Source organism: Canis aureus, chromosome 5, assembly GCF_053574225.1.
Source record: "Canis aureus isolate CA01 chromosome 5, VMU_Caureus_v.1.0, whole genome shotgun sequence".
NCBI classification, from domain to species: domain Eukaryota; kingdom Metazoa; phylum Chordata; class Mammalia; order Carnivora; family Canidae; genus Canis; species Canis aureus.
The window spans coordinates 54,903,106-54,929,553 of record NC_135615.1 but is presented as its reverse complement, the minus strand read 5'-3'; the positions used below and the strand labels follow the sequence as shown (position 1 = coordinate 54,929,553).

Genomic DNA, 26,448 nt, shown 5'->3' with positions numbered 1-26,448 from the left:
TTGCCCCTGGGGGGGTGGCAGCAGGGCCTCCCGGGGTCCCACTGACAGCAGCTCGGGAGCTTAGACTTTGCATCGGTGCAAAGGCTGCATTTTCTTCTAAATTTTGTGCCAACCCTCAAAGGCAGGAAGTCGGATCTTGATGCCCTTGCCTTGGCTGTTTCACTAGGAGCCAGGAATTTATTAGGAACACAATGGCCCTGCAGGGCTAAGCTTCCACCGGCCTTTCCCCACTTTCCTGCTTGCGGGATAGATTCGGCTCGTGTCCTCAAGGAAGGGGGGTCGCTGGAACGCAGCTCTGCTTTCCTCCCTGTTACCCTGAAATAGATGCGCTGCCCCCACGCCCGGTGGATCGCTCACCCTGGTGGGGGCTCCGGGACCAATCCGGCTTATTAGCACCGGTATTTGTAAACTGCTAACCTGCTTCCCCGTGCTGCTGCGAGCCTGTCCCGATGGGCTGCTGCGAGGACGTGGAGATGCCTGTCAGGCAGGAAAAATTATGTAAAAATGATGTGGGTATAGAAAATGGGATCGACGAAATGTAATAAACTCCTCCTGGGCTGAAGAGCAGAGCTGCATATGTAATGAAGTGCTTTAGGATTACGTCACCTTTTATATAACATCTGGCAGTGACTTTTATTTCAGAGCTAATTTGAAGAAGCCAGGCGCTTTTCTGTTCCTTTCCCCAAGACTGCCTTTATCTGAAAGAAGAAAGAACTGTTACATTTTGCATGCAAAGAAAGCCAGAGGGTCTAGATTACTCCCTTAAGGTAAATGGGGAAAAAAAGGAAAAAAGAAATTGAAAAAAGGTCAGGTGAACGCGCAGAAGGAATGAAGAGGTTTGTGTGATTCTTAGTGAAATTGGACCAGTCTAAGCAGCCAGACAGGTAATCTGGGTGGCTCTGCCCTTCCCTCTTCTCTTCTCTGCTTCTGTAAGACGTGACCCAAGAATGCTCTGGAAATAGTTTTTCCTTAAATATTTTGTCTGAAGTGAGAGATTGAGAAAATTGTTGAGATAATTCGGGAAAATCCTAAAATTTCTTCCTGTGCCTTGTGAGAAAAAAGCTTTCTCTCAAAGCAACACCTTTCTCCCCCAATAACACCCAGGCTCTCTGGTCTATCAGCATAGATGGGCCAGTCAACCCACGTCCCTAATTTGTCTGTACAGATCGTGGTGAAAGGCCTTCAGCAACCCGGCAGGGGTCTTTGGTCCTTCGGAAGCCAGGAAGCAGGAGGGGGAGACCCTCTGTGCACCTCCCCCGGGTCCTCCCACAGCTTCTCTGCTCCTGTGCACATCCCTACAGCCTGGACCTTGCTAAGCTGGGTTTGCCAGTCTCATGGCCCTCCTTCATTTGTGTTATTTCTAAATCTTCCATCTTTGTCTCAACCCTGGAAATACCCCTTTCTGAATTTCGTGGCCACGTCTACAGTTCAGAAGAGGCAGTGTCTTACTTTCGTACTTAGGGAGTTCCCAACAATGCATTTGAAAGTTGAACAATGGATGTGCATGCTGGAAGGACGAATTTGTTCCCAGGGAGCTGAAGTGTATGATGAAATCCCTAATTATGGTTTCTGAGGCCTTGGTAACCCTGTGGGTGGGTGAGAACAGGCACAGGGGCCGGAGTGGGTGGCAACTGCCAGTCATTGTGGGCCAGGGAAGTTGATCCAGAAATCTCTCCTTCCAAGGCTCAGCTTTCCTTCTCTCAGCCCAGCCTGAAAGGCCAAGAGCTGGAGTAAGAGGGTGTGTTTCTCACCCCATACCCAGGAATAAACACATGTGACCCCCATGAGGTGGTAGACACGGGGTTGTTGACATGGTTTGGTGGAGCATTGGAGTGGTTGGAGCTGGTCAAAGGACATCCTCAGGGATGTAGTGGCGGCAGGGTGTAGTGGTGGTGGTGGTTCCTATATGAATTGGGCCACTCCAGGTCCCATGGCCCATGATCTCTGGCGTCCTTAGTGGCAGGGGATGGTGCTTCAACTTGGCCGGGTAGACTCATCTCCAGCCCTGTGGGGAGTAGGTGTTGGGGGGAAGAGATTCTTTTGTTGCTTAAGCTTGGACCTGGGCCCTTGTCCCAGCAGCTATGGCTGCCTGGCATGAGATCCTTCTATCACTCTTCTAAAGCAGATTAGGAAAGACTGAATTCTGAATGTGAAAAGTTTGAAGATGTCAGTGTTTCATGGTGATAGTGTGGTATCCTGGGTATCTGTTTCTGCATAACATACTACCCACGAACTTCGCATCTCAGAATAATATTTAATTAGATCCCATAATTTTGTGGGTCAGAAATTTGGGCTGTGCTTGGCTGGGTGATTCTTCTGCTCCCCCTGGCATTGACTGGGTCGCTTGGTGCTCTTCAGCTGGCAGCTGGTATGGGCCAGAGTGTCTAAAATGGTTTCACCCACACTCTGATGTCCTGATAGGAGTGACTTTAGGCCCCTTTCCATCTCCATAGTCCTAGGGCATCTTCACATGCTCTTTCCAGGAGAGCAATTGGACTTTGACACAGTGCCTTGCTTAGGACTCTAAGAAAACAAGGAGGAAGCTGCCAGTTGTGCTGAAGACTGCACTTGGAATTGACATTGTACCAAGCCTGCCATATTCTGTTGGTCAAACAGTCACAGAGCAGTCCCCAAATCGAGGAGAATGGAAACAGACCTCACTTTCTGAGGAAAGGAGTGTCAAAGAATTTGTGGCTGCCTTTGATCTACCACATGTGGGTTGTATAAATGCAGGCTGGGTGGACGTGGGGCAGCAAAGAGGCTATGAGGGGGAAAGACATTCCTCTGTGTTTGCTGTCTACCCAAGAACCAGTTTTCTCAAAGGAAGGGGGTTTATTGAGAGGACTAAACTCCCCTCTTCTGCTATCATCTGAGGAAGATATGCTTCTCCTAAACCAGGGCAGTATTGAGGTTTCTGTCCCGCTCTGTGCTTTTAGTTCAAAATAAAACTCTTGTTAAAGCACATAGGAACCCTGATGGTGGGCACATTGAGAAAATGTAAGCGGATAAAGTCCGAGGGACACTTTTGAGATGATACTGGCAAGTTTCCAAAAGAAGATTGGGAGCATCCCTCATTTGCTCCACTGTGTCACTCGGTTGTGCCAACGACTAAACAAACAATGGATTAGACAGGTTTTGAAAACTTTTTCAGATTTCTCTTTTTATGCAGAGCAGAGGAGGGGGAAGGAGAGAGAATTGTTTTTCAGACTAATTTAACTACGTGTAATTTCCTTTGTCTGCAAGTTGAGTACAAGATCCCAGAAAAAGCCTGAGTAAAAATGATGGCAATGGTATGTTTTTCATTGTTGTAGATGTGATCCAATACTGGCAGTGTCATGGAGTCCCTCTTCAGATGCTCATTTAATTTAAGTAATTAGTTTTTGAAAACGTAGTCTGTGCACATGGTATAAAATTTAAGGGAACAGAGGGCATAGAATCAAAATCTGCCCCATATTCTATCCCTGAATATTCCATGTCCCTTGCTCAAAGGCAGTCACTCTTTTATTATATATATAGTTCCAGACAAATTCTGTGCATATACGAATTCCCCCCACATGTAATTATAGGACATATAATGAAATAACTTTCCCCCCACAAACAGAAGCATGTTGTATACTGTTTTGTACCTTGCTTTTTTCATGAGACAATATTTTGGTCTTGTTCTATATTAGTAGATACAGATTAAATTCTTTTTCCCTAAGAGCTACATAATACCCTGTTGTATGAATGTAGTGTCATCGTCGTCATCGTCTTCTTTTTTAACCAGTCTCCTGTTGATGGATATTTAGGTTGTTTCCAATCTTTTGCTATTATAATAAACGCTGCGATGAGTCTTCTTGGCATGCAGCAGCCCTTGTGCATATGTGAGACTGTGAGTAGAAATGGAATTGCTGGGTTGGAGGGTATGAACAGTGTCATTTTGATCTCTGTTACCAAATGATCCTCCATAGAGTTTCTCATAGTCCACTCGGGTTTTCCTTTTTGGATTTTGGGAATTGTTGGTGGAATTTGTTCTGAGGAGGTCATAGGTGAGGAAATAAACTGTAAGACTGAACAAGGAAAGATCGACATTTGTGTTTTTGTATCAGCCTCGTTTTATGAGAATTCGAAATAGCTTACCAAATATTTTGGCAAAATAGACTAAGTGTCAGGCAGTCCTCTCTGCTGGGAAGCCTGCCACATGGAGGAATGAGAAGATTGGACACAGAGTGATAAGAATCTGTTTCTAGTCTGACATTGCCAGTACTCACTGTGGGATCTTGATTAAGCCAATTATCCTTTCTTTGACCTCGGTTTTCTTATCTGTCAAATGAGTATTTGGAGTAAATGATCTCAGAAGAACTCTTGGATCCAAAATCATTTGATTCTATGAAACTCCCTTCACTTTTTATAATACAAACTCCTATACAGGAACAGTTAGATAATTTGCAAGACCCCAGGCAAAATGAAAACGTAGGGCCCCTTGTTAAAAAATCATTAAGAATGAGATGGCCACAGTGGAGCATTAGGCCGAGTGGCAGCCCTTCTCAGCCCAGGTGTCCTGTGCAGTTGCACAGGTCATGAGCTCACGAAGCTGGTCCTGCTCCTATAAAGATTCTTGCCTCCAAATTAATGGATTATTTCTACTTAAGTATTGGGCATAGACATAAGCTTGAGACAATCATCCTTGTTTTCTAAGGAAAGCTACTTTTATTCCCAACCTCTTGCTAAAGCAGCTGCCTGGAGCTGTATCTTGTGCAGTGAGCTAGCATCTGATTGGACCAGAGGTAGACACCGGACCCCAGAGGCAGCCAGCTCATAGGCTGGTAGCTAGCTTGTAGCACGCATGGCCTAACAGCAGAAGCTCTGACCTCAGGATAATCACATTTATTAAAGCAGACAATCTCTGGAATTTGAACTGAGAAATATGGAGAGGATCAGCCAACTGGCTTGAGGCTTAGGAAATGGTGAGAGTGGGCATGGACAGGTAGCGAGAGGAGAGGCCACATTCATTACTCTGGATAACTGATTACTCTGTTTTACTCTCTATAACCTCATCGCTTGAGGTAGGCCAAGTGAAATTATTTCTGTCCTTTGCAACCCAAGAGTATAATTAACCCAGTGTAATGCTAGAACATAGCTTCAGCCTATTAATGCTTAAGCCATCCAGGGAGTGTGGATTAAGAACAATTAGAAGCATGGAAATAAAAAGAAATATAGCTCCCAAACCCCATTTTCTCCTTCATCCACTGGCAAATACATTAGAATTGGTAGAGTAGCTTGTGTCTGCCAGGGGAGGGGTGATCTGAGCTCATCGAATGCTGCCCTTCTGGCTTTTTCCTGCTTCATTTATTTGAGTCATAGCCAACTTTCTTATATCCCTAGGACTATTTTTTTTTTTTTAAACTTCCCCCAAGTTATTCTTGACATCTTGTTCCACTTCCAGTGGAGTAGCCCTAGGAAAAATGTAGCTGTCAAATGTGCAACAAGACACTCATTTTCTTGGTCTATATCTTTTTCTTTCTGTTGGACTATGGTAATGGATCCCTGGAGTCTGCAGCAGGCTGAGGCAGGAGCTGCACTAATTGACCTCTCCAGACCTGTTGCAGTTCAGCCATGCTCAGGCAAGGATTCTAATGTAGCCGTGTCCCAACCCCACATTATAGAACGTCTATAGAATCATTTGATGCTTTTCCCCTTCCTTCACAGTTCAATAGAGGCTGAGTTTGTTGGTCTTCAGATGAATAACCAACTAATTTGGTCAGGAATGTCATATAACTTATCATTGACAGTAATTTGCTTTCTAGGATGCATTAAAATCTGTAGCGTGTGGGAGCATCACTTATAATAACATCTACTGCACAGAGTGGCCTATTTAAATGAGGCATGCATAAAGCTGCACTCTGCAAGATGGATCCCGATTCATAGAAGTCACTCTGGAGTCTGCACACTCTGGACGAACATGAGATGGGATGAGATGATGCAGAGTACATCTTCTCACAGGTGCCTCTCAGTAGGGCATGTTTTAGCCATGTTTGTGGGGGTAGACCAGGAAAGCAAATCACGCAGCTGGCATTAAATATGGAGAAAGAAATATTTCTGTTTGCCTTTATGCCCTGCCTCCAGCTCAGGTCCAGGAGGGGAATCAACGGTAAAAGGTCTAGAGTTCTACATTCATGCTTCCCAGGGCTGTCATCTCTACTTTGCCAAAATGCAGGGCACTTGAGCCTCAATGCAGATACTGGCTTGAGACTGTGGGCTGTCTGGGGTGATTACTATGGGAATATGCTAGAGCCATGTGTGGGTGTCAGTTTTGTACCTAAGAAAGGAAAAAAGGAACCTGGTAATATTTCCAGGTTCAGATTTTGCTGTGAATTCCAGGAATTTAAGCCTTTCCATGTCTCTGTCCTCTCCTCATAATTGGAAACGCTAATACTGACACCCCCCTTATTGCTGAGACGTAGCCCCCACATATACTATTGTAATGCTTCTTGTTTACATGAAATATAGCTAGTTTTTGAAAAGAATAATGATTTAAATCAGATGACCTTCGTGGAAGAATGTGATATTTGGAGTAATCTGTCTCATTGAAAAGTAGCTCTGCAAATTCATCTGTATATATTTCCATTTATCAAGAGACCACACGGTTTTAACGGAATAGTGAGTGGGGTGGACCAGAGTGGGAGTGTAGGTAAATGCCTCTCATGAGTCACAGACTCAACCTGGCAATTGGAGGTGAGAGAGAAAGAACTCTTATGGATTAGAACATGATTATCCTGAGGAAATCCAGAGGGGAAATGAATACTTAATTCCTGGGATGAAGAGGGATTAATAGCAGATTACCACAGTGATCTCTACTAGAAGCAATTTGGTTTATCTTTTCTATTTCCCATTTGGTTATGAGAACACTTTCATAAACTTACATATTTCACAGCCCACACGCTAAATTTACCAAAAGCAATGTCATTTAACTTACAACCGAATTTAGACCTGTCATTGAACACTACTCATTTATACAGAATCATGGTTTCTTCTGTAAAATTCTCAAAGAGAACAGAATAAATGGCACAAACAAAACACAGGTCAATGTCTCCAGTTTCTATATGATGTTGTTATGACTTTGCAGTTGGTGAGTCATGTGGCTCTCCGCCCCCATGAGGAAAGGCTGGTGAGAGCCACCCACAGGAACCAGGTTCTGGTGTGCACTAAGAGAGAGCATACATTTGTGGATTAAATGAAATGTCAGCGAACAGCAGAAATTAGGCAAAATTGTGATATGTTCCAGAGGCCAGAAAGAATAAAGGACTTGGGCAACACAATGGAATGTTCTCTAAAAAATTTGCCCTATTCCCATTTATCCTGGTTGCAAAATGGTGAAACAATCTCAGAATATAGACGAAAAAGTAAGTGTACTATCTTCTTATCCCTCCTTAATTTCACTCTTTTCCCCAGAGGTAATAACTGGTTGGTGTTTTCTTTGTGTGCAGATCTTTCACACCCAACTACACATATATTTAAGTGTGCAGGTTTTTACAAAAGCAGATGGGATGGCATCGTATACGTTCACATTTTCTTGTCATTGACCCATATGTCTTAGAGGGTATAAATAGGCCAACTGCATTCTTTTAAATTGTAGTTGGGCTCCCCTCTAGATGGCCAGTTGGCTTTCTCCACTATAAACAACACTGCAGTGAATATCCTTATTTATGCTTCTTTGTGCACAGGTGCAAACATTTCTCTAGAATAGAGGCTTACAGGTGGAATTGCTGGGTAAAGCTGTATGGGTATTTAGAATATTGACAGAGGTTGCTGAATTGTGTTTCTGAAAGAATACTGATTTTCATTTCCACCATTGGTGTTCATGACAGTAGCCATTTTTTCCGTATCCTCGGCAGTGCTGGATATTATTCATCTTGTTAATTTTTGCCAACATGGTGGATGAAAAAGAATGTTTTAATTTGTATGCTGTTGATTGATCAAAGTTGAATTTTTTTTTTCCTGAACTAGTTGATGCTTTGGATTTGTTCTTCTATGGGATGTCTATTTTTGTCCATTGTCCACTTTTTTCCATGGTGGTATTTGTTATTTTATTGCCTTGGAGTCATTCTTTATGTATTTTCTGGATGTACTTATATATACTTATTTCGTGTATTTCACATTCTTTAAAGATTTTGACCTTTGTCTTCTTTCTTCATTCATGGTGCCCTATTTTGTTCCAAAGTTTATGTAGTCAAATCTATCATAAGTCCTTTCCTCTATGGCTTTGCACCTGCTTCAGGATTATAAAAATATTTTCTCTAATAACTTGTAGTTAAAAAATTGTTTGGTCCTTTAATGAATCTGATCTATAGTTTTGTGTAATGTGTGAGGTAGGGAAAGTTTTCTTACTTCCTGGAGCAAATACTCATTCCATTCACACTCACCTGAACTATCCCACATGTTTTCCTATGACACTTAGGACTTTCGGATCCATAGGACATCTGTAGAGAGAATCCTTGAAGTTATATGTAGACTTTTGTGTGACAGGTATAGGCATATTTTTTTTCCTTTGGAGAGAGCCCTTAATTTTCATCAGATTTTCAAAATGATGCATAGTCCAACGAAGGTTAAGAAGCCCTGTGTTAGTTACATTCTCTTTTTCCTTCTGTTGAGAAGTCCCGGAGAGGCAGTTTTGTTTCCATATACCTTTCCAAACTTAACTCTTTCATTTCTTAAATTCTTCTTCTGTAGCATCAGTAGGGTTTTCCAGTTCACTCATTAAGTGAGCACCTACTACATTACTCATGGTATCAGGGAAGCTTACTAAGACTTAGAAGCTGCCCTCAACTGGCTGATAGTCTCGTTGAGAAGACAGACAAATAATTCTCAACACTTTAGAGTATAGTATGATAGTGTTAGCATAATGCTATGCACAGAGAGCTATGAAAGTTAATATGAAAGCAAGTCCGTGTGTGTGTGTGTGTGTTTAGTTGTTTCTGAAAGAGGATTCTGGCATCATTTTGGAGAATAAAGAAGAAACAAGGAGACCAGCTAGGAAGGTAATCTATGTTTATATGGTGGAGAAATGGGAGAAGTATGAGAGATTTAACTAAGCTGTGTTAGTGGAGAGAGAATGAGTGTGAAAGATTCAGGATAACTAAGAAGGGAAAGTAGATTGGAATAATTGGCTGAGTTATTGAATATGGGGATTAGTGGGGAATTAGAAGTCAGGAATAACTGCCAGGTTTTTGGTTTGGGTGACTGGTTGGGGGAGTCCTTGCTGAACTAGGAGGTGTGGGCCAAGTACCAGATTTAAAGGAAAGGCTAAGTTCAGTTTAGTACATTTACAACAATGCACATTGATACAGAGGCAGAAATGACCATGATCACCCTAGGTGAGGGTATAGACAGAATAACCCTAAGGAGATGCTTGTGGGGAGACGAGATGCTGTAGTGAGGGATGGGGTTGGAAGACTGAATGGGAGGCAAGCTGGTAAGGGTAGTACCTGCAGACAAGTCTTGCTCCAGTTTTGCTGTGAAGGTTTGAGGGGAAAACTGCCACTCATTTCTTATGTAGAAGAGTGAGGCTATTAATGAAGTTCCAGTGATGTCAACCCCAGAGCTAATGAATTCAATTATCTGGTAGATATTTCTTATTTTTGAAAGATTTCAAAGGCAAATTTGATCAAGATTTTCTTGGACTCACATTCAGGGTGTTAATATTTAGCAGCTGAGATGGCTTGGTTGTTGACCAATCAGAATAGAAGCTATAACCTCTCAGAACAGATGCAGGCTGTAAACAACTGCTAAGGCCCGGCCAATGAGTAATAGTCCTGTTTCCTGTTGCCAATGACTATCTGGTTATATGTATGGATGTCTTTCTCAGAAATACTTTGATCAGAGGAACTGATTTTCTAGATTAGATTAGTGGGACTTGTAAGGCTTCAAAAGGACCAGATCATAGAACTTATATGGCTGGCTTGTAGACACTTGGCTGGCTCAGTCGGTAGAACATGTAACTCTTGATTTCAGAGTTATGAGTTCAAACCCCACACTGGGCATGGAGCCTACTTTAAAAGAATTAAAAACAAAAAAAGAAGTTATAACTAATATTGCAAAATGTATGCAAACTCTTCTGCTAAATTGGATTGAAGGCCACATTTGTTATCAAGAGCCTTGGGTACAAAAAGGACAGAAAAGAAAACAGGAACACTAAAAGGTTTTGTTTCTTGCTCCCTAAAAACTAAGATAAACAGTATATGACCAGTTGGGGAGGAAGCACAAAATGAATGTTCACACATTCTTTTTTTCCTCTTTTTTAAAGATTTTTTTAATTCATGAGAGACACAGAGAGAGAAAGAGGCAGAGACACAGGCAGAGAAAGAAGCAGGCTCCTTGCGGGTAGCCTGATGGGCAACTCCATCCTGGGACCCCGGGATCACATCCTGAGCCAAAGGCAGTTGCTCAACCGCTGAGCCACCCAGGCGTCCCTATGTTCACACATTCTAAGTAAAAATTATAAGGGCAAAAAGACTTTAGTTTCAAATGGTAATTTCCTCTTGAGCTCTAAGGTTAGAAACAGAATGGACTTTTCTAGAGCAGATCACTTATGATAGGGAAATTTTCTCTTCCCACTAATGTCCTCTCAGTGACCAGTGCTAGGGTTAGAATTAAGATGATGTGAACTAGCATCCTTTTGCATGTGCTCAGTGTTTTTATGACAGGATGGCGGTGCAGGGGTGAGGCCTACAGCTAAAAGTAGATGCATTTTATCATTCTAGCTCAAGACTCCTCCTCATTTTTCTCTTTGGTGAGTGTACAATCTCACATTATGCCAGGAAATAATTTTTTCGAATAGGAATTGCGGCATATTTTTTTCTTTTGACAAATGCCATACAGATAAACCTCTCAGCATAATTGGCCTTCTTTGAAAGATTTTCATGTGGAATATTTATAGTGAAATGTAAGTCTGTCTGGTATATAAACAGAGTTAATTGCAGCTATTATACTCTCCTTTACACTTCTCAGTGATTGCTTAGAATGTCACGTCTCGATATACTTTCAAGAAAATTGGAATTTAAAAGTTAGTTTTGAAAAGAAGGCAGGAAAAAAATGAGTTTTGTGGGATGGATAAAGTGCTTAATGTTCTTTTGGTGGGTAGAGTCAATAATGTTACCTTTCTTGAGTTAAGAGAAAGAAAGACTGTGTTTGTTTACCTGAATTTCTTGTCTGTTGTCATTGTTTTTTTTTTTTTTTTTTTTTTCCCCTTTGGTTGAGTTTTTCTCTTTTAGTTGTGTGCTGGGATTGACTAGAGAAAATACAGGCATACCCTGAAGATATTGTGGGTTGTGTTCCAGACCGCTGCAATAAAGCAAATATGGCAATAAACGGAGTCAAATGAATTTTTTGGTTTCCTAGTACATGGAAAAGTTATGTTTACACCATATTGTGGTCTATAAACTGTGCAATAGCATTATGTCTAAAAACAATGTATATGCCTTAATTAAAAAACCATCCACCAGGGCACCTGGCTTGCTAAGTTGGTTGAATGTGTCTGACTTTGGCTCAAGTCATGATCTCAGGGTCCTGGGACTGAGCGTCTCGACAGACTCTGCACTCCATGGGGATTCTTCTTCTGCCTCTCCTTTTGCCCTTCCTCCCACTTGTGCACGTGCTCTCTCTCTCTCATATAAATAAATAAAATCTTAAAAAAAAAAGCCATCCTCTGATGTGGTATGTATATAGAATGGAACTGCAGCATATTTGGAATATGCTGGAATATTACTCGGCCATAAAAAGAATGGAATCCTGCCAAATGCAATGATGTGGGTAGAACTAGAGGGTACTATGCTAAGTGAAATAAGCCAGCCAGAGAAAGACAAATACCGTATGATTTCACTCATGTGTGGAATTTGAGAAACAAAACAGATGAACATGGGGGAAGGGAAGGAAAAATAAGATAAAAACGGAGAGGCAAACCATAAGAGACTCTTAACCATAGGGAACAAACTGAGGGTTACTGGAGGGGAGGCTCGTGTGGGGGGATGGAGTAATTGGGTGATGGGCATGAAGGAGAGCACGTGATGGAATGAGCACTGGGTGTTCCATGCAACTGATGAATCACTGAATTCTACTCTGGACTAATAATACACTATATGTTAACTAACTTGAATTTAAATAAAAAAAAACCCATCCTCTGAGCTTTCAGTGAGTCATAAATCTTTTTTTAAAAAAGATCTTATTTATTTATTTGAGAGACAGAGAGGGAGAGAGAGAGAGAGAGAGAGAGGGAAAGGGAGAGAGAAAACGAGCAAGGGGAAGAGGCAGTAGCAGACTCCCCACTGAGCAGAAAGCTCGATTTGGGTCTTGAGCCCAGGACCCTGAGATCATGACCTGAGCTGAAGGCAGACATTTAACTGACTAAGCACCGCCCCCCCCACCCGGTGCCCCTGTGAGTCATAATCTTCTTGCTGGTGGAAGATCTTGCCTCGATGTCGATAGCTGCTGACTGATCAGGATGGTGGTCATCGAAGGCTGGGGGTGGCTATAGCAATTTGTTAAAATAAGACAATAATGAAATTTGTGCATGGAAGTCTCTTCCTTTCACTAATAATTAATCTGTAGCATGAGATGCTGTTTGGTAGCACTTTACCCAAGTAGAACTTCTGTCAAAATCGGAGTCAATCCTCTCAAACTTGAGGCTTCATCAATTAAATCTATATAATAGTCCTCAAAGCATCTTTACCTGGAGTAGATTCCATTTCGTGAAACACTTTCTTTGCTCATCCATATGAAACAATTCCTCATCTATTCAATTTTTACCATGAGATTGCAGCAATTCAGTCCCATCTTTAGGCTCACTTCTTTTTTTTTTTGTCTTTCTATGTTTATCACTTTATTTTTAAATTATTATTATCTTTTTTACATTTTAAAATTTAAATTCAATTTGCCACCATATAGTATAACACCCAGCTCATCCCATCAAGTGTTAGGCTCACTTCTAATTCTATTTCTCTTGCTTTTTCTTTTTCTTTTTTTTTTTTTAAAGATTTTATTTATTTATTCATAGAGACACAGCTAGAGAGAGAGAGGCAGAGGCACAGGCAGAGGGAGAAGCAGGCACCACGCAGGGAGCCCGACATGGGACTCGATCCCGGGTCTCTAGGATCACACCCCGGGCTGCAGGCGGCGCTAAACCGCTGCGCCACTGGGGCTGCCCTCTCTTGCTTTTTCTACCACATGGGCAGTTACTCCCTCCACTGAAGTCCTGAATCCCTCCAAGTCATCCATTAGGAATGGCACCAACTTCTTTCAAACTCTTGTTAGTGTTGATATTTTGACCTTTTCCCATGAATCATGAATGTTCATAATGGCACCTAGAATGGTAAAGCCTTTCCAGAAGATTTTCAACTGACTACCCAGACCCTTCATGGGAATGAATCACTGTCCATGGCAGCTGTAGCCTTGCAAAATGTATTTCTTAAATAACAAGACTTGAAAATAAAAGTGACCTCTTGATCCATGGTTTGCAGGATGGATGTTGTGTTAGCAGGGGTAGAAACAACATTCATCTCATTGTACATCTCCATTAGAGCTCTTGGGTGACAAGGTATATTGGCTAAGAGCAGTCATATTTTGAAAGAAATCTTCTCCTCTGAGCAATAGGTCTCAGTAGTGGGTTTAAAATATTCAGTAAAGCAGTAAACTAGTAAACAGATGTGCTATTATCTAGGTTTCGTTGTTCCATGTATAGAGCACAGGTAGTGTAGATTTAGCATAGTTCTTAAGGGCCTTAGGACTTTTGGAATGGTTGAGCAATGGCTTCAACTTCAAGGCAGCAGCTATATAAGCCCCTAAAAGGAGAGTCAGCCTGTCCTTTGAATCTTTGAAGCTGGGCATTGACTTCCCCTCTTTAGTTATGAAAGTTCTAGTTGGCATCTTCTTCCAATAGAAAGCTGTTTGGTCTACATTGAAAATCTGCTGTTTAGTGTAGCCATATTCATTATCTTAGCTAGACCTTCTGGATAACTTGGTGCAGTGTCCACAACAGTATTTGCTGCTTCACTGTGTACTTTTATGTTACGGAGATGTCCTCTCTCCTTAAAACTCCTGAACCAAATTCTGCTAGCTTCGAACTTTTCTTTTGTAGCTTCTTATACTTCTTTCAGCCTTTATAGAATTGAAGAGAGTTAGAGCCTTCCTCTGGATTAGGCTTCGGCTAAAGGGAATGTTGTGGCTGGTTTGATCTTCTATCCAAACCACTAAAACTTTCTTCATATCAGCATCAGCAGTTAGTCTGTTTTGCTTTCTTATTCTTCATGTGTTCACTGCAGTAGCACTTAATTTCCTTCAGGAACTTTTCCTTTGTTGTCAGCTTGGCTGTTTCGTGCAAAAGGCCTAGGCCTCACTTTCAACCTATCTTGGCTTTCGACATGCTTTCTTCACTAAGCTTAATGATTTGTAGCTTTTGACTTAAAGCTAGAGACATGCAACTCTTCCTTTCACGTAAACACTTAGAGGCCATTGTAAGGTTATTAATTGGCTTACTTTCAGTATTGTTGTATCTCTAGGAATAGTGAGGCTTGAGGAGAAGGAAAGAGGTGGGAAGTTGGCTGGTGGATGGAACAATCAGAACACACACAAAATTTATTAATTAAGTTCGCCATTGTATATGGGTGCGGTTTGTGGCACCCCAAAGCAATTACAGTAGTAACATCGAAGATCACTGATCACTGATCACCATAACAAATACAATGGCAAAAAAAGTTTGCAATTTTGTGAGAATTACCAGAATTTGGCCCAGAAACACAAAGTGAGCAAGTGCTGCTGGGAACATGGTGCTGACAGTCTTGTTTGATGCAGTGTCGCCACAAACCTTCCATTTGTTAAAAACACATTATCTGTGAAGTGCAATAAAGTAAAACACAATAAGACAATAGATTATAAGTGTTTATAAATTAGAAACAGGCTGGATTGGTGCCATCTCTTAGACAAGGTGGGAAAATGTTCTTACCAAGGAAGCGTAAGGAAGGGAAGAAATATCCAGAATCAGTATTTCGTTGGCAGATATAGTACTATTACTTATTTCTTACTCTCTTTTTCTAAATCATGCCATTCTGAGGGGACTGGCTTGCAAAATTAAGCTGAGGGTGATGGTCGTAAATAACTTTGACTTTGAGCACTTAACAGGCAAAACTACTGGCAGATGAACTTTTCCCTACTTTTTTACTTACCTTCAGGCTCTCTCCCTTTCTTTGGCCTGGTCTTGGTTGATGCACATGTTTTCCATTGAGACTCACCACCTCCCAAACACTTGTTCTGCTATTACCAGTGTGGATCTTTGTTTTGAGGCTGGTTGGCACCCATTGGGAGTTCCTGCCCACTGCTCCAATGATACTGTTATCCCTGTCGACTGAGGCCTCTTACTCTGTTGCCTCACCAGTGTTACAGTTCTCTAACTGAAGAACATCCCAAAGGGTAGTTTGGATCTCTCTGTCCATCTAAAACTCTTTATTTTATGGAGATTTAGACAACCAATTCCAAGGGTGGGTTGTAGACATTTGAATGACAACACACAATGCTACAAATTTTGCCTTTTTATCTGCATCAAATCAGTGCCGCAGGAAGACATCTTGGTGCTTCAGTAGCCTTTGACTTCAGCAAGGGTCTTCTATCTTCTCAAACACAGTTGTCTTAGTGACAGGGGATGAGCAGAATTTTAGAGACTCTGCCAATTTGGTCTTGGCCAGAAGACCCATACGTTCCTTAGGTACAAAAGACTCCCTGAGAGTTGGTTCTGCTCTGATGTTGCTCAGGAGATGGTCATGCAAATTAAATCCTACTTCTGAAGACCTTTTGAAGCCTTTTAAAAAGGAAAATTCTTCCACAAATGTGCTGACCTGATATTTCACTTAAATACCTAGAGTCTTAATTAAAACAATTTTTCAATCATTTCTCAAGTAATTCTCTAGGGGTATCAATCGCTCTATTTTTCTGCAAATGATAATGAGGTCATAGAAATGAGATTTTTCTGGGAAGTCTGACCATAGCTCCAGTCCCAGCACAATCTCTCTCTCATCCTAACCTTTGACTTTACACTGCTAGAATTTGCATTAGGCACTTCTACATGGCAAGTTGCTTCTTACTATGGCCTTTCTCAGTCCACAGCATTTATTGAGCACCCACAGGGCTGGTTCCAGTACCAGAAGAAATGACAAGTTTTTGCTCTGAAAGCTCTTGCAGTGTGGTTGATCCTATTGGGTCAGGTAGAGAGTAGGGTGTGGTCTCCAGGACAAAAAGAGGCCACATGTTTTGTCAGTCCAAGAGGAGATAGACACCTGCAAGGATAGACTTCCGACAGTATTTCTGGAAGGAGATAGAATAGGTGATCTTTCAGAGCATGGGCTTTCAAGTCAGATAGATTTGGGCCCAAATTTTGGCTCCACTGTCCATGAGCTGTGTCCTTAGACAAGATTCTTAACCTCTTTATAGCTTAGTTTCCTCTTCTGTAAAAAGAGGAATGATAATATTATACTTACCTTATGTAGACTTGTTTCAAGGATTAAAAAAGGCTTAGCACAGAACCTGGAATACAACTTAATAGTCTTCATATTAAGTGGCCTATTGGCCTCTTCTTGGAAACTGCTTGTCCCAAGGAGGGCCCAAAGACAGAAATAACCACAGAAATATCGAACATTTTGATTATACCCAGGGAGAGGTGCATTTTCTCTATCGAGAGCCACTGACCCCTGGTAGAGAAGGATCAATTGAAGGCCTTGTAAAAAAAACTAATTTGCTTTTTTCCCTTCAGGGAAATATAAAATATTGAATTTACCTACTTTTAAGAACAAGGAACATAGCACTTTACTCAATAAATACCTCGAATAGATTTCTAGAACTTTAAGGGACCTCAGAGACCATCTACTATAATCTCTTTATTTAATAGATGAGACAGCTGAGGGCCAGAAATATAAACTGACTTCGTCATAATTACTTTCCTTCACCATGACAGACCACAGGAATAAAGCTTTTACTTTTACCTCCTAGCATTTTCCTGCTATACTGTGCGTCTAGTAGTGCAGCAAAATAATAGGGAGAGGAAGAGAGAAAGGAAATTGAGAAGAGGGAGAGAGAAGGAAAAGGAGTCTGAATGAGGAGGATACACATAGAAGAAGGAAAGGACAGAGGAAGAACGAGAAAATAAGAAACAAGGTGGTCATTTCTTTCTTTCTTTTTTTTTTAAAAGATTTTATTTATTTATTCATGAGAGACACATGGAGAGAGGCAGAGTCATAGGCAGAGGGAGAAGCAGGCTCCCTGCAGGGGGCCTGATGCGAGACTTGATCCCAGGACCCCGGGATCACGCCCTGAGCTGAAGGCAGATGCTCAACCATTGAGCCACCCAGGTGTCCCCAATGTGATCATTTCTAACAGCAATAGGGTTTCATTAAATGTACATCATGTCAAGCTAACCTTCTTTACTTTTACTTTTTCTTTTTTCAAAAGAATTTTATTTATTTATTTTAGAGAGAGAGAGAGAGAGCAAGAGACAGTGAGCCTGAGTGTGCGAGTGGGGAGAGGGGCAGAATAGGAGGGAGAGGCAAAGGGAGAGAATCTCAAGCAGATTCTGAGTTGAGCACGGAGCCTGACACGGGGCTCGATCTCATGACCAAACTCAAGAGTTGGATGCTTAACTGAGTCACTCAGGGGTCCCTTAACTTTCTTTACTTTTTAAATGAGGTCTGATACTTTGAATGAATATTGCAGTAGTGACAGACCTCATCACCAGCTGGGAGTCTATAGCAAGAATCCAGTTGAGAAATGTTAATGACTCAGACTAAGGTGACGGCAGTAGAGTGGTTCTGGGGGTTGGATTTGAGGTATATTTCAGAGAGATAGAGAGATATACTGTTGGGTTGGATTTTAGGAGGCAAGTGAATTCAAAGTTTTGGCTTGGGTGGCTCAGTTGGTTAAGCGTCTGCCTTTGGCTCAGGTCATGATCCCAGAGTCCCCGGGATGGAGCCCCACATCAGGCTCCCTGCTCAGTGGGGATTCTGCTTCTCCTTCTCCCTCTGCTTGCCACTCCCTCTGCTCGTGCTCTCTCTCTGTCAAATAAATAAAATAAACCTTAAAAAAAAAACCCAACAACATTCTTGGCTTAGGTAATAAGATGGATGGTGATAACCATTTACTAAGACTGGGTAAGCCTTTGCGCATGCTTTATTTGATTTCCCTGGGAAAATTCTGAGCATACAGTTGGATTTTTAAAAAAATTATAGTTCAATTTGCCAACATATAGCATAACACCCAGTGCTCATTCCATCAAGTGCCTCCCTCAGTGCCCGTCACCCAGTCACCCCCACCCCCCGCCCACCTCCCCTTCCACCACCCCTAGTTCGTTTCCCAGAGTTAGGAGTCTCTCATGTTCTGTCTCCCTCTCTGATATTTCCCACTCATTTTTTCTCCTTTCCCCTTTATTCCCTTTCGCTATTTTTTATATTCCCCAAATGAATGAGACCATATAATGTTTGTCTTTCTCCGATTGACTTATTTGGATATTTGAATCGGGAGCTCAGGAAGGAGCAAGGCTGAAGGTACAAATGCGGGAGTTGCTGGTATAACGATATTTATGGTACCAGATGAGATCATCTCGAGATGGAATGAAAATAGAAAGGAGAAGGATGCTGAAGGCTGAGTTCAGAGTGCTCCATCTTTTAGAAGGCTAACAGAGGCAAGGCTGCCAGCAAATGAGACCCAGGAGTTATTACTGGGGGAAATACTGAAGACACAGGTTCCTTCAGTTTTTGGTTCTATTCTATTTCAGCCATCTACTAGAATTGTTAGTAAGGGACTAATGGGATATGGAAGAGTGTGGGCTGGATAGCAGCACGGGTAGGTGGGATAGGACTGTGTGCACCAAAATAGAATAAAAAAACAGATTAGTGGGAGCTTGAAGATCTGTAGACAGTATCTCAGGTCTTGCCCGAGTCTCATGAACCTGGTTTAAAAAAATCTCCTGAGTATAAAGAATTTGGATCAGGTCTGCAGTGATACAAAGATGAAGAGATAGTTACCATCAGATTGACGAGCAGGTTTTGGAAAAAAAAAAAAAAAAGGCAAGTCATCGTAGATGCTCCGTGTCTGTTGTGCTGAACCAAGTGTGGGGTGATGAGGGCCTGACCTGGACTGGTGGTCGTGGGAGTGGAAGAGTGGATTCTAGAGACATTTGAAAAGAACAAATTGGCAGGATTTTGTGACAGACTAGATATGGGTGTTGAAGTTGAGAGAAAAGAGGCCCAACTGATACAAGGGTACTAGAGCTAATGTTCTTAGTGTAGGAAGGATTAATAATAATATAAAAAAAAAGCCCAGCCCGACATGAGTTAATAACTCATTCTTTACTAGGACCTTTAGTCACTCTGATAGTTTGAATTTATATAGTTGGTTCTACATATTGAAAGGATAGTAAAAATAATGATAGCAAATTGGCTCTCCCAACATTAAAAGATTATGAATTAACCAATCAATGTGTTTCTGTTTGCATAAAAGCTGATAGCTGAAGCCAAATAGTGTAATAAGATCAGTTCAGACTTCACTTTTTGATAGTTTGCCAGTTGTATATTGATGTGATTGCATTTATTTATGAGGTTGCTGGTAATTTGAATTGCCCTGTGAGGGACTGAGTTATTTTACAGAACCATTCTCTCCTGCTTAACTAAATGACATTGCTCTTACCCCTCTGAAAGCAGGGCCTGGTGGCCAAGTAGACATTTCTGCCCCCTACTGAAGATGCTCTTAGTGATTGGAATGTGTGAGGGCCGTGCCTGAAAGGCCTGCAGCATTTTCTAGGCCTCAGAGATTTGGTTATGATCCTGGGTGGTGTTCACAAGTTGGGAGGAGGCAGTTCAACTTTCTTAAGGGGAAAAAAAACTCTTTTCAAGCACTTATATAATGACTCGCTTGCATAGAATCATTTCTTACCCCTAGCTTGAACTCAGGTATGTCCTAGGAAGGAGTGAATATTGTGGTTTTAGAAGCTCTCTAATTTGGACTTTCCCAATATTCCCTATGAGATTAGCTCAAGGTCAGAAGTTTTACTGTGTATGTCATTTTGTGCCCATTTTGCCTGATTTTGCTTCTATAAGAACATCAGCCCCTAAAACTGAGAGTCGAGTTTCTACCTCTCCAAGTTCTGAATGTGATGATGTATATTTAGATTAGTGCCATAAATATTACAATAGTAGGAATTTAGAACTAGAATTAAATAAGATATCATCAAGTCTACTTTCTAGTCTAAAGGGTTGATTCATTTGGCCACTTTATACACCAAATTTATGACAGAGGTGCTGTGCTCTCAGTGCATCCTATCAGGTAGCAAATGATTTTGATTTGTCCCATTACTGGTGATGTAGACTTTGATCATTTGATAAATGTGGTATCAGATTTTTCCACTGTAAAGTTATTCCTTTTGCTTTTGTAATTAATAAGTGTTTCATGGGGAGGTACTTTAAGACTTTGTATATGTCTCCTTCCTCATCAAATTTTACTAGCTATTACCTGTTGATTTTTCTTGTCTGGATTGCTACGATTTCTTGTCTGGACTGCTACGATGGTTACCACATGGTGATTTTTCCAATTCTTTTTTTTTTTTAAATTTATTTATTTATGATAGTCACACACACACAGAGAGAGAGAGAGAGAGAGAGGCAGAGACATAGGCAGAGGGAGAAGCAGGCTCCATGCACCGGAAGCCCGACATGGGATTCGATCCCGGGTCTCCAGGATTGCGCCCTGGGCCAAAGGCAGGCGCTAAACCGCTGCGCCACCCAGGGATCCCTCCAATTCTTTTTTTTAGAAAATATTTTATTTATTTATTTGAGAGAGAGACAGAGAGAGAGAGAGAGAGAGAGAGAGGCAGAGACACAGGCAGAGGGAGAAGCAGGCTTCTCACAGAGAGCCCAATACTGGACTCGATCCTAGGACCCCAGGACCACGACCTGAGCCAAAGGCAGCCACCATCAGGCATCCCGATTTTTCTAACTCTATCATTCATCTACAAAGATTAGTTGGCATTTCGTTGTAAGGAAAAGTTTTCTTTGTCCCCATTTGGTCTCATATATTGGTTTGGACTCATGGATTTCCTTTTTGTTCAATGATGCATAATTTATTTCTATTATTACTTATTTTGATGTTCAGTTTGTCCCAGATAGGCCAGTGGAAGGTGCTTCAAGCTGGTTCCTGTGCCCTGTAGATGCATTTCCATCATTTTGTTTTTCTAATTCAATTAAAAACTTCCAGTGAGGCTGGCATACAGTATTATAGAAGTTTCAGGTGTACCATGTAGTGATTCAACAGTTCCATATATCACTCAGTGCTCATCATGATAATTGTACTCTTACTCCCCTTCACCTATTTCACCCATCTCCCTACTTACCTCCCCTCTGGTAACCATCTGTTTGTTCTCCATAGTTAAGAGCCTATTTTTTAGTCTATCTCTGTCTCTCTTTTTCTTTGTTCATTTGTTTTGTCTCTTCAATTCCACATATGAATGACATCATATGGTATTTGTCTTTCTCTGGCTGACTTATTTCACTTAGAATTATACTCTCTAGATTCATCCATATTGTTGCAAATGTTTTCTCATTTAATTTTTAAATTGAGGCAAGGTATGTAAAGCATAGAATTTACCATTTTAGCCATTTTTAAAGTGTACCATTCAGTGGCATTAAGTACATTCAAAATGTTCTGCAACTATCATCACTACCTAGTTCCAGGAATTTTTTTATCTCTTCACATGAAAACCCTATACCCATTAGACATTCATTCCCCATTCCCTTGTCCCTCTGGCCCTTGGTGACCACACATCTGCTCTCTCAGTAGATTTGGCTATTCTGGATATTTCACAGAAACGGGATCATACAATATGTGGTCTTTCATGTTTGGCTGCTTTCACTTAGTGTAATGTCTTCCAAGTTCATCCATGTTGTAGCCTGCATCAGTACTTCATTTTTTAGTGGTTGTGTTGTATGGCTATACCACATTTTGTTTATTCATCCATCTGTTGATGAACATTCAGGTTGCTTCCATCTTTTGGCTATTATGAATAGTCCTGTTATGAAAATGCATATGCAAGTTTTCATTTGAATACTTGTTTTCAATTATTTTAGGTATATACCTACCAGTAGAAACAAACTGAGAGTTGCTTGTGGGATAACTGGGTGACGGACACTAAGGAGGACACACGATATGATGAGCACGGGGTATTATACAGTGTGTTGGCAAATTGAATTTATTTATTTATTTATTTTTATTTTTTTTAAATTTTTATTTATTTATGATAGGCACACAGTGAGAGAGAGAGAGGCAGAGACACAGGCAGAGGGAGAAGCAGGCTCCATGCACCGGGAGCCTGATGTGGGATTTGATCCTGGGTCTCCAGGATCGCGCCCTGGGCCAAAGGCAGGCGCTAAACCGCTGCGCCACACAGGGATCCCGGCAAATTGAATTTAAATAAAAAGAATACAGTAGCTTATAGTCACCATGTTGTACATTAGATTCCCAGAACTTATTCCTCTTAAACTGGAAGTTTGTACACTTTGAACCTAGACCTCCCCATTTATTCTCCCCCCTGCCCACCCTTTCCTTCTGCTTCCAGTCCCTGGGAAATACCATTCTACTCTGTTCCTATGAATTTGATGTTTTTAGATTCCACTTATAAGTGAGATCATACTGTTTGTATTTTTCTGTCTGGCTTATTTCACTTAGCGTAATGCCCTCCGGGTTCATCAATGTTGTTGCAAATGGCAAGATTTTCTTCTTTTTCATGCTGAATATTATACTATAGATGGATGTTTAGGTTGTTTCTATATTTTGGCTCTTGGAAATAATGTTGCAGTGAACACAGGAGTGTAAATATGTCCTCAAGTTACCGATTTTACTTCCTTTGGGTATATACCCAGAAGTGGGATTGCTGTCATATGGTAATTCTCTTGTTAATTTTCTGAGGAATCCCCATACTGTTTCCTACAATGACTGCACCATTTTTCATTCCCACTAAGACAAACACTGAATTTCTACACTAACATAGTGTTTATTCTAGGCTTTCCCTGCCCTAGCCCTGATAGTAGCCATATCTCCTTGGAATCTTGGTTCCTTTTAGAGAAGAATAATAGTCAGAAATCAAGTCTTGGGTATGAGGTATATTATTAATTTTAGGGTGTTGATGTTCCTAGGCCCTCTCAGGGGATAGAGCTATGTACACATACAACCCCCCACACACATATTGAGAACCATGAGCTACCATGAGCTATCAATACTTGCACTTCCAAACCATCACAGAGTTCACTCTAGTTTTCTCCCTTTATATGTAACTCTCTTCTCTGACAGTGAAGAACATGGCATCTCAATATCTTTACTTATTACAACCAGTCTCCCTCTACCACCACTCTTTCCCACTCTATAGATGATCTTCTCACTCTACTTGGACTTTGACATTTTGTGCTATGCTATTACTACCTCTCTCCTGGGTGGACACTCTCTTCTCTTGCTTCAGCTTGGACAATTCATACTAGGTCACAGAGATCATCTCATTTTGCTCAAGTGTCAATCACCCCTGCTTAGCTGCTGTGGCTACCTTCTTCGCAGCTCCCAGATGCCTACCTTGGTTGGCCCCACCCAGCAGTCTGTGGACTAAATTACTCATGAAGGAAGTAGAGAGGGAGGAAGGAAGGAAGGAAAGAAAGAAACAAGCAAGGAAATCAGTCCATTTCTAGGCTCATCATTTTTTTTCTTTGTAATCCTACAACTTTCTCTGTGTTCAATGTACTTCTTGCTGATGTGTATCCTTTAATAATTATTTTTGTGTTTTTGGCAGATGGATTTGCTGGCTATAAAATTCTAGCAGAAGTCTTTTTTTCCCTCTCTGCACTTTTTTAAAATACACTTTTTTTGGGGGGGGGGGAAGTTATTTTAGATTTACAGAAAATTGACAAGGGTAATACAGTTTTCATATACTCCTCATTGATTTTCTCCCTTAGGTTAACATTCTAGATGACCATCTCTCTGCACCTAGAAGATATTATTTCATTAACTTTCGATATCTACACTAGCTAACAAGAAATCTGCTGTCACAATTGTCACTCTGTCTTAGATTGTTGTTTCTCTCTGCTAGATTTAAAAACTGTGTCTTTAATCTTAATTTCTATAGTTTCCTTTTAGCGTGTCTGAGTTTGGCTTTATTTGTATTTATTCTGTTTAGTACTCGGATTATATTGAGCTGATGAGTCATCAGATTTTCTTTCTTTTAATTCTGGAAAATTATCAGCAAAATTTCTTCAAATATTGCTTCCTTATCATTCATTTCAATTTATTCTTCTGGAATTCTTATTTATTAAAATGTTGGAATTTCTCAATCTACTTCTATTGTTTCTTTTTAAAAGATTTTATTTGAGAGAGAGAGAGAGAGAGAGAGAGAGAGAGAGAGAGCATGAGTAGCAGGAGAGGCAAAGAGATAAGTAGACTCTGCACAGCTGGTAGAGCCTGATGTAGGGCATGTTCTCAGGACCCTGAGATTATGACCTGAACAAAGTCAGACGCTTAACTGACTGAGCCACCCAGGTGCTTCTCTACATTTTTTCCCCTTAACTGCTTATTTAAACCAATCAATCAATCTAGCTATCTCTCTACCTACCTATCATCTATCTTTGTCTAAAAGGCAGAATAATCTGGTCCTGTTTATTGTATTTTTAAATTCAATCACTGTATATTTCCTTTCTTAATTTCTACTTGCTTGCATTAAATATCCACCTATTCTTGTCTCAGTTTTTGCCTGTCTTTGTTGAAAAATTTTTGCATCCTTTTTAAGTGAAGGTTATGCTGCACTCTCTCTTTCTCTCTCTCTCTCTTTTTTTTGTGTGCAAATAGTCCAGGTTTCTAATTTAAAGTCTTTGTTAAGCTGTTCTATAAAATTAATTTTCAGAGTGGATGCGTGATTGTTAATTTTGTTGATTTTCTTTCTTAGCAACCAATTATTGTTTTTGGAATTTGGGTTTATCCAGTAATTTTAGATAAGACTTTTTTGTTTCTTATTCTTGTTTCTTTCTCCCACTCACCCCATCTGCCTCTCTGTCCAGTATTTTTGTGGTACCCTTCCCACCAACCATTTTTTGGGTCCCTAATCTGTAACTAGGCTTTAAATCACTGTTCAGGGTTTCTGTCCTATAGTGACGGAGGAATGCCCAAGAATCAGTCAAATGGCTAGTCCGCAGTTTTGGCTTAGTTCTTATCAAGGCAGTGCGTTCCAAAGTGATAGCTTTTGTATTTTTAACAGGAGTAATATTTCCTCCAAAAAGGTGAAAATTGATTCTTAGAAGGCTAAAAATCTTAGATATTACAGTGGCCCTTCAAAGCTCAACCATATACCTAATAATCTTATTATTTAGTATTTAATTTCTCTCTTTAGGAAAAACTCGAATTTTTCTTCTGAGGGGGATAATAGTGAGAAAAATGGAAAAACATTGCTATAGCTCTAGGCAGAAGTCAGTTAGGTTTTGTTCAGTCTACTTCCTTAAATAGTGAGCCTTCTTCCCCATCATCTGTGGAGCTTTTAAAACTCTTGGACTCTTGAAGAGCTGAATTTCTGGCCAGCATAGCCATAGCTTCAGCCTGCCTCTCAGTTTTGCATTTCTGTTCCATGGAGATGTTTATCTTGTTTTCAAATCTAGAAACGTTTTCTCTTTTCGTATTTAACTGCATATTACTATATATTTGGAGCATAAAGGGAAGCATCCAAGCATGAACTCGTTACACATCTTGGCTAGAAGTCAATGTTTACTATTTTATTTACCAAGCATTCTTTTCTTTTTTTGTATATATATTTTTATTGGAGTTCGATTTGCTAACATATAGCATAACACCCAGTACTCATCCCGTCAAGTGCCCCCCTCAGTGCCCATCACCCAGTTACCCCATCCCCCTGGCCACCTCCCCTTCCCACCACCCCTTGTTTATTTCCCAGAGTTAGGAGTCTCTCCTGTTCTGGCTCCCTCTCTGATATTTCTCACTCATTCTCTCTCCTTTCCCCTTTAATCCCTTTCACTATTTTTTGTATTCCCCAAATGAATGAGACCATATGATGTTTGTCCTTCTCCGATTGACTTACTTCACTCAGCATTACACCCTCCAGTTCCATCCACGTTGAAGCAAATGGTGAGTATTCATCGTTTCTAATGGCTGACGAATATCCCACTGTACATAGACCACGTCTTCTTTATCCATTTATCTGTCGATGGACACTGAGGCTCCTTCCACAGTTGGGCTATTGTGGACATTGCTGCTAGAAACATTGGGGTGCAAGTGTCCTGCCATTTCAATGCATCTGTATCTTTGGATTTACCAAGCATTCTAACGTCTTTTTTTTTTTTTTTCTCAGAGAGAGAGAGAGAGAGAGAGAACGGAGGGGGAGGGACAGAGGGAAAGGGAGAGAATCCCAAG

General features: G+C 40.9%; 1 protein-coding gene across 6 annotated transcripts in view; it reads left to right on the top strand.

The window, feature by feature from the left end:
- Nucleotides 1-233: 233 nt before the first annotated feature.
- The window catches only part of LOC144314205 (uncharacterized), a 375,014-nt gene continuing 348,799 nt past the window's right edge, over nt 234-26,448 (top strand). The window contains exon 1 of one of the 6 annotated variants that reach the window (XR_013380035.1): nt 234-884. The gene's annotated coding sequence lies outside the window, so the exon portion shown is untranslated. The remainder of the gene's footprint in view (nt 885-26,448) is intronic. The other 5 variants (XR_013380036.1, XM_077898049.1, XM_077898047.1 and 2 more) reach the window with 5 other exon arrangements.